The sequence below is a fragment of the Crinia signifera genome, chromosome 1 (assembly GCF_055691185.1).
Source record: "Crinia signifera chromosome 1, ASM5569118v1, whole genome shotgun sequence".
Classification (NCBI taxonomy): Eukaryota; Metazoa; Chordata; class Amphibia; order Anura; family Myobatrachidae; genus Crinia; species Crinia signifera.
In genome coordinates this window covers 126,344,735-126,353,547 of record NC_139217.1, presented here as the reverse complement: position 1 = coordinate 126,353,547, position 8,813 = coordinate 126,344,735, and the positions used below count along the sequence as shown (strand labels likewise).

General features: G+C 43.4%; 1 long non-coding RNA gene across 1 annotated transcript in view; it reads right to left on the bottom strand.

Annotated features, from left to right (window-relative positions):
- Positions 1 to 549: 549 nt before the first annotated feature.
- LOC146026447 (uncharacterized) overlaps positions 550 to 8,813 on the bottom strand; it is a 49,004-nt gene continuing 40,740 nt past the window's right edge. The window contains exon 4 of the long non-coding RNA XR_014454460.1: positions 550 to 661. This is a non-coding gene — a long non-coding RNA (uncharacterized LOC146026447). The remainder of the gene's footprint in view (positions 662 to 8,813) is intronic.

The following is an 8,813-nucleotide window of genomic DNA, read 5'->3' as shown; positions in this document are numbered from 1 at the left end:
TCTCCAGTTTATCTCTTCTCCAAGCTTAATAAATCTGCCCCACAGAGTCTAGTTACAGCACGCTAACAGTATGTATAATTATATGTAGATTACTAAAAAATTGGTGTATGTTCACTAAGGAAGAGAATTGCTGGACTGGTTTATATTGCACATGTGTTTTACATGCATTTGAATCTAGAAATGTACAGTATGTATCTTTTAGGGGTAGATTTACATACTAAAGCTTCTTCAAATGATAAATGGTGGTGTTGCCTATAGCAACCAAGCAGATTCTAGGTATTTTTTCTATATTACAGTTTACAAATTGAGAAATAGACCACCACTTTTGTAGAAGTAAATCTTTTTTTTAAGAATTTCTCAATAGGAAACTTTTGGCCTAGGGGTGCCATAAAAAAGATCTTATATTCGAGGTCGCCACGACTTAAACATGTTTGGACTCCACTGCCTTAGATTGGTATTGGTTCTGGTAAGCAATACAAACTTTGTTGCTAACCATAATCCTTACCTTAACCTCCTGCCTGCAGTCTAAAGCTGGATACTCACTTGTCCAATCCTCTGTAAAATCCAACTCCTGACTAACCGGTTTGTTCAAAAAGTGTGTACCCTCCACTTTACATCCCCGGGCAAGGTCCTTCGGTCCTGACTTGGCCAATGTAATAGCCTGCGAGTTTATAAAGTTGAGGTTACTATATTGTGAGATTGAGTTTTTTTCATATGTAAACTGACACATTATAATTTGAGATTCATTACAAGGTGTAAGTTTTGACATAAGCATGCACAGATCAAAGAGTTAAGAAAGAGTAATAAAATGAAAAAAATATATATAATGTGAGGGTCTTACCCAAAAAACAGAACCTGAATAAACTGCAGATGCTTCTTTGCTCACTTCACAAAATAATTGCCCCCACTGGTTTAAAGTGTCTATAAAGCTGATATGCTTATGTTATACTTGCCTACTCTCCTGAAAATTGAGGGAGACTCACAATTTTTAGGTAGTCCCTTACACCCATGGTAGAGAAGGCAAATCTCCTGCATGCCACCCATTTCCTAGCGAAGCAGGTAGGATGTGGAAAAAGTCACCAACATTGCCCCGCCTCCTAACCCTAGAACCGCAAACCAATGGCAGTTTTCTCTGGGGTGCTCATCACTCACAAGCTGGAGATGAGCAGGATAGGAGACTGTGTAACTGGATACAATTACCAATTACTGCAATCACAGCGGGTTTAATCTTAAGGTGCCCATACACTAGTAAGATTTATCTTCAGATCTGGCTGGTTGGAACAAAAACATGGGTATGGATGAGTGACAGTTTGTCAGTTTTCCAGCATTTCCAAGCAAATGGTCAACTGTCATTTGCTCTCATCCATAACCATGTTTTTGTTCCAACCAGCCAGATCTGAAGTTAAATATGCGTGTGTATGGCCACCTTTAGGCATTCTTCCTTTATTGGTCTTATCCTCATTCTACATTGTTTGTCAATTCATCTGTATCTAATATGGAATTATGTCATTCTTACCTGTGATCATGTAATTTTACTGATGCTGGGCATCTTGACAAACAATTTCCACATTCTGATTGTTTTATATGTGTCTTGTGAATAAATCATATTTTTTAAGTTTTGTGAAGTTTTGTAAAACGGTTCTATTAAGATATATACATTTGTACAATTAGAAATTACCAGTTGGCTTATTGTTGCAACCTCTTATAACATGTGTGTATATATATATATATATATATATATATATATATATATATATATATATATATATATATATACTTGGTTGTTCTGTTTTATCAAGAAGAACATACAGGATTCTATTTGCATTTGTTTTTTAGCCACTGTTATTATTCGCTAGTGTCCATCTCTGTAATTACTCTTTCCCAATCGACAGCATTCAAACTCCTATTTGTTCTGCATCTTTCTCAGTGTCTGACACATCTAAATGTACCAAATCTCTGCTTTAACTTTGTCGTTAATTCCACTTCCCAGAACAGCAGATCATTATAAAGTCTCGCTGCATCACTTGTTAAGTTTGTTTTAGTTCAACTTCTCAGCATTTGTGCCCATAAGTTCTGCAATATGTTCTGTCTCCAATCTGTGCTCTGTGCCTTGTCTCTCTGTGTCTCAACATACTCTATTCATTTGTCTGAGTGAGTTCTCCAACAGCATTTACTTCTTGTGCTGCTGCCTCCAGCGCTTTCATATTGGCTTCTGATGCTTCAAAGGTTCTAGCAATTTTTTATGTCTGCTTTCTACTGTCTGTGTCTTTGAACATGCAGTTCTGTGCAGTTTTATCTTAGTTAGCCACTCCTCTATTAACTTATGTTTTCTGTAACAGAGAGTTTACAATAAGCACTATGGGGGTGATTTTGGTCTCTTCGCTCACATGTGAATTTGCATGTGAGCTTGATGTTTGTGAAGTGTGCATGGGCACGTGCCGGGTACGTGCAGCCACTGTGTTCTCACCGGGTGCACACACACAAGTCTGTGGGCCTGGGGTGGCGGGCTGGGGTATTCACCCATAGGAACGCCCAGCGTTCCCATGGAACTCACCCAGCGACCATCGCATGATGTGAGTGTTTCCCAAAGGCATGTGAATGGATGTTTATGTTAAACATCAATTTGCAGCCATGCGGGTGAAATTGCAGTGCGAGGGGGGGAGGTAAACCGGCAAGCAGCATCTGGGAGGACTCACAAGGCTGCAAATTCACAGTCTTGTGAGTCAACCAGAATAAGGGCCATATATTTGTCTCTCAATGTCTTATTTCGCATTTTCTCCTGCAGACACACCATGACAAGCATTAGGTTGACAAATGGAAAGTTGACAGTAACATAGTAATATAGTAACTGACTTGTAACTACTGACTTGAGTAAGTCATATCGGTACTTATGTATTATCTGGGCTCCCATGTTAAATGCACCCCATTTTTTCATACCCCTACTATGCAACTACGCATGGAGTTGATGTTAGATAGTGTGGCGAGCGCAGCGAGCCACCGTGCCCGAAGCGAGGCGAGCGCAGCAAGCCCAGCGAGGGGACGCGATCTCATAAGAAAAACGGGAGCCCAGATATTACATAAGTACCGTCATATCTATAGGATTCCCCTAGTGGCGAAAAATGTATCCAGTTTTGATTTAAATTCATTAACAGCAGTTTCTGTAATCACCCCCACCGGCTATGAGTTCCAGAATTTTACAGCTCTAAAGGTGAATCCTCTTCTTAATTCAGTACGGAATTTATTTTCCTGGAGCAGTCAAAAGGTCAACATAAGTCCAGAAATAAGAAAGAGTCCAGGGATAATAAAGTTATCATCTAGTAGTTATCCAGTTAAGGCAATCAGGAATGTGTATGATACAGGGTGACTGGCCCACAAGGGTGGGTCCCAATGCTTAGGGGGCTCAACTCCCCATCGCTGTGCAGTACTGTGTGCTGAGCGAACTTGCTGAGCGATCTAGCATCTCTCATATCCATGGGCAGATTTAGCGAGGCACCCGGCACGTTCCCCCTCCACCCCCCCCCCCCCCCCCCCCTATCGTTTAGTTTTTTGGGGTTTTTTTTACTATTTTTTTAAGCTGCCCCAGACACTATATAACATAAGGGCTGGGCTGGCTGTCAGTCAGCCTGTAAGCCCTTCCTTGTTGGCTGGTATTTCTCAGGATTGGCTCCCTTACACACGTGATATCTGCGTAGTGTAGAGGAGATAACTTACGGACGTCGCCCGCCTTCCCGCCCACCTTCCCATGGTTGTCCACAGCGCAGCTTGGGGTTGGGGCCGGGTGTCACTGCCAGTCACTGCCAGTGACTTCCGGTGACTCCCACAGATGCACGCCGGTGGCCCGGCTATGGCATCAGTGGAGCGGCTGAGGCTGCAGGGCTGGCACCCATTGGAGGAGTCTGGATGCTGACTTCCTGGTAGTCCTCCTGGGCTGGTCTGGTGACTCGTAATTAGTGAGTTTGAATTATGAGCATCAGGCAGCTCAGCTGCACATGACAGTGCTGCTGTGGGGAGAGGGGCAGCAGGTGGCATGGCAACAAGCCTGGAACTCCCCATCTCAACAGGCATGTAATCCTCCCATGGCAACAAGTATGAAACCCCCTGTGCCAACAAGTACAAAATTGCTGGCATTGAGCACGTAGCTCCTGGCAACTAGCATGTAGGTAAGCGCACTTATGTGACGTAATGTATAATAGGCATTATGGCGTGTGACATAATATGTAATGGGCATTATTTCATTTGGTATAATAAGTAAATGGGCATTACCGTGTGGGGCATAATGTGAAGTGGGCATTACGATGTGGGGTGGCATGCTGTATAATGTAAGAATAAAGGGGGGGTTGAAACCGCGCTCGCTAAGAACATGCAACAGGTGTGGGTAAATAATGAAAAAGATTTTTAATAAAACATGAATAAACTTAAAATAATCAGATAAATCTTGTATCCGTTAAAATTGGGGGTACCACAATGTATAAACGAGAGCAAGAATAGTCACCCACAGTTCAGCCGTGTAATGTCCTGTGTCCGTTCCTATAGTGCCTCCGGATTATTGTCCCATTTAGGATTGCCAATACAGGGAAACTTGTTTTAGGAGAGGTTCTAATCTCCAATCCAGGGAGTGCCTATTGTTGGGAGGTGCTCTACCTGGTGTGCATGGAAGTATTATCCCTTGGTTCCTGGCTATGAGAGTAGTTCTGGAGACTGGTCCGGTCGCAGGAAATGAACAGTGGGGCGTCTGGATAATTAGGGTGTCCTTGCTCCCCTCACCAACGCGTTTCGCTAGAAAGCTTTTTCAAGGTGATCGCTTTCTTCTAGCGAAACGCATTGGTGAAGGGGAGCAAGGACACCCTAATTATCCAGACGCCCCACTGTTCATTTCCTGCGACTTCCCAATTTTAGAAGCCGCAGCTCCAGCAGATCAACTCCTCCCAGGCGCCCTTTACGGCCACTTTGGTGACCTATTTCCTTTCTACATGCGTTATAATGCGTAAGATGCATTACATTGTGGAGCATAATCTGGCCATGCCCCTATTGTCATGTAGCTACTCATTTAGTTTCATTTGACCACGCCCCCTCACAAAACATGGCCATACCTGCTTTTGTCGTGGGTGCCTATAGCGCGCACTTATCGTACCGCTAAGAAGTAATTTCTACTTGCACCAATTGGTACAGCATTCCCATTTGAGGCCACAACCATGTTTTATTAGGCCATACACCCTTTTCTAGAAACCTGCTCACACAACGGCACGCCTCTTTATTAATTGTGGTGCCCCCCCCCCCCCCTATAATTTTTTTCCTCAATCCGCCCCTGCTCATATTGCTCAGCAAAATCTCCCCATGTTTAAGCACCTTAAGTCAGGTCAGACACAGAACATGTGCAGGACCTGTCCTAAATTCTATTTGTTACTTCTTGTAGTCTTCTTATCTGCCTCTTAATTATAATTATCTTCAGAATGACATTGCATTAGCTCATCAGAATATGATAATTGTTCAGATCTGCTGTCAAAATTTTAAAACCACTATTTGGCAACAACACTAAAGGCCCACACACACTAGAACGATTTTTTGTCCAATTTCCGACAGATCATCCAATAAATTGGCTGATTTTTTACGATAATCGGCAATAATCGACCGGTTATTGCCGGTTATCAGTAAAAAATGGCCGATATATCGGACGATCTGTCGGAAATTGGACAATCTGACAAAAAATCGTTCTAGTGTGTGGGGGCCTTTAGAGCTACTATGCGCCAATCGCAACATAATTATTTACTGTCAATATTTATCATCTTTAGCTTATCACTGACAAGTGCAGTTTGTTACATTAGCGCCACTACTGTATCACTTTCTGTTTTTGCTGTTGTTGCTTCTTCTGGTGTTGGATTAGTTTACCCAAGGACAGCCACAATAATTAGTGGGCACACACAATTGCAATTCAATTGTTTCTGTGCACCCTTAAATCTGGCTTATCGCTCACAAATAGTGTTTAGCTGCATAAAGCTGCAAAACTTTACTAAACTAATAAACATGATGGGAAATGATCGACACCTGACTTTTCTCATATTTCATCTCTGGATGGTGGGAGCTAAAATGGGACTGCAACAGCTAATGGACGTCTGATGGAATAGCGCTGATAGATGACCATTAATTTAGATGCCCATAAAAAAATGAATTCCCCCTGTGGGCAATATTTTGAGTCACAAAAATGATCAATATTTTCAACTTTCAATCTACAGTAAGTACTGTAGCTAAAGGTGTACAGAACATTCACCCCATGGTGCATATGTACAGAGTAACAGTAGTGATTGAGAGGCACAGGGGGTGATTTACTAAGATGGGAGATCTACTGAAGATGGGATGCTGCTATGAGCAATACATCATATTATATCTATTATCTTTTAGAAGGTGCTAAAGAAATAAGTAGATTCTTATAGGTTGCTACGGGCAACATCCCATCTTTATTAGACTACCTCACAGTAATCCAGGGCAGATACTGAGCAGTGACTATTCAATGGCACAAAGATGTGTTGTCTATTGAGCATGTTTGTATCGTATGTGTGTACTGTTTAACCCCTTGATTGGTGTGTTTTGCTGGGGCAGGACAAACCTACCAGGGCAGGTTTGTCCTGCCCCAGCAAAACCCACCACAGATCATAAGAAGCCTCCACCGCCCCCCCCCCCCCCCCTCATCTTTGCTCCGGCGTTAGCACGCCGGAGCTCCCCTGCCGCCGCTGCCCCAGCTGCCTGTCAGTCATCAGGCAGGCAGCAGGCTCGGGAATGTTTCACAGTGGCTCGGGAGGACTTGGGTGCCTGAACCCTCCCGAATCCCCCCGAGCCACCCTGAACATCCCCGAGCCTGCCACCTACGTCACTACAGAAGGATGAGCAGAGGGACCCGGGGGGAACAACAGGAGTGGTGGGGGGGGGGTGGTGACAGGGGGGGGACCCCTAACGGTAGTGCGCCAGTGGTGCTCCAATGGAGGCACCACTGGCGCGCACCTACTACATAGTGGTATGCCCGGAAATTTTCCAGGACAGCCCGCTGCGGCATACCACTTAAGTGGTTAATGAAGTAATAAAAAAATTGAACCATGGCTTGTTGTATTTGTGGCCACCGTATATACTACTGTATCTAATAGTAAAAAATGTTTTATACCCCTTAACTCTATCTGGCACATTTCTCACCCCCTGTACCACTCCCCTCCACATCACTCACAGCCACGCAGCACAGGCTACACAACATTGCTAATTCTGTGCTGCAGAGATCCCATTTCCCTCCTCCCTTTAGCCTGCGCACAAGCCAATCAGGGTGCCGCAGGCTGCAGTTTAAAATTCGCTCAGCTGTTCATACTTGCGGCTGTCAGTGTGTGCACCACTCTGCAGAGAGAACTGATAGAAGGAGCACAGTAGCGCGGATCGGATCCTTAATAGAGATCCCTTCCATGGCGAGTTGCGGGGGGCCCTTTCAGTGCAAGAGTCCTAGGGTTACCTACCTCCAGATCCCTCCCTGCACTGATCCAGAGACCTTAAATCCCCCAGCAGAGGGGCTCCCGGGAATCTGCAATAGTTGTCGTGGACTCAAAAGAACCCTTTGCATGGTCCTGGACTGATGCCTGCTCTCTATGCCCCCTCCCAATGGTTAACACCTGGTGGCAAAAGTCTCCATTGCCTCAGAGAGTTATGCCACTGCCTCCATCCCAGTTTGTCAGTAGTTTGGGCTTCAGAAATGAGAGAAGAATATCCATTCCAAGCACACAGGTATATCCATTCCCAGGTGACACTAATAACCCTGTGGAGGTTAGAAATACTGTATTCATACTAATAACATGAGACACAATTACAGTCCATAGTTCTGTACTTATGGCAGAATGTAATAATGACTCAATTGGCTGTAAAGTTCCATTATAACTGTATGAATCAGTCCTGGTGTATTGTACTCAGAAGAGTCGGTATGACACATGCACGTGTTCAGTGACATAATAGCCAGTGTACTGACAAACAATCACTCCAAATAATATAGAACAGCACTTGGACTGTGTATAAGTCTAGGTCTCACCAATAGATGTCCACCAACAGGAACGCGCTTCTTTATTGGTCCGTTGTTAATGTTCTACATGGTGTGAAAGTGATTGCTTATTTCTGGGACTCAGGTACTCTTTATTGATATAATATTTTGCATATACAGTTTTGATGTGAATTTGCAACAGCATTACTGTATTTCAATAATAAAATGTCTTAATTATATTTAGCTTGCTCGAATAATACAGTTTTTATATTAATATGTATTTGTCTGACCAGTGGCGTATCTATAATGGGTGCAGTGTACGCATTGCACACAGGCACCCAGGAGCGCTGCAGAAATTGCTGGGAAAATGGTGCATCAGCCATTTTTAAGGCTATCTGCGCATGCGCAGTAGAGTCTGCACGCTCTAGTGCTCAGACTCCATAGCACAGCAGAGGATTGTGCCTGCACAGGTCTAAACACTAGAGCACTCAGATTATTTATGTCCAAGAATACTTCAGAGCTGTAGTTACAAAAATTGGTTACAAAGATTCTTACTACTGTACACTGTTATGTAAGTGAGGTAGGAAACCCAACGATCCTGGGACAAAACTAACATTTTAAAGGGATTTTTTCATGATCCTTTAATCATAATCAGTCTAATTCTCCTTCTTTGTCCTTTTTATGAGAAAATTCTGACAATACCGTGGCAACGGCTGCATAAGAAAAAAATTGGAGGAAGAAACAGTAAAAGATAATTAACGGAATATTTCTATGATTACACTGGCTAAGCCCCATCTTCTCCACCTAACACATT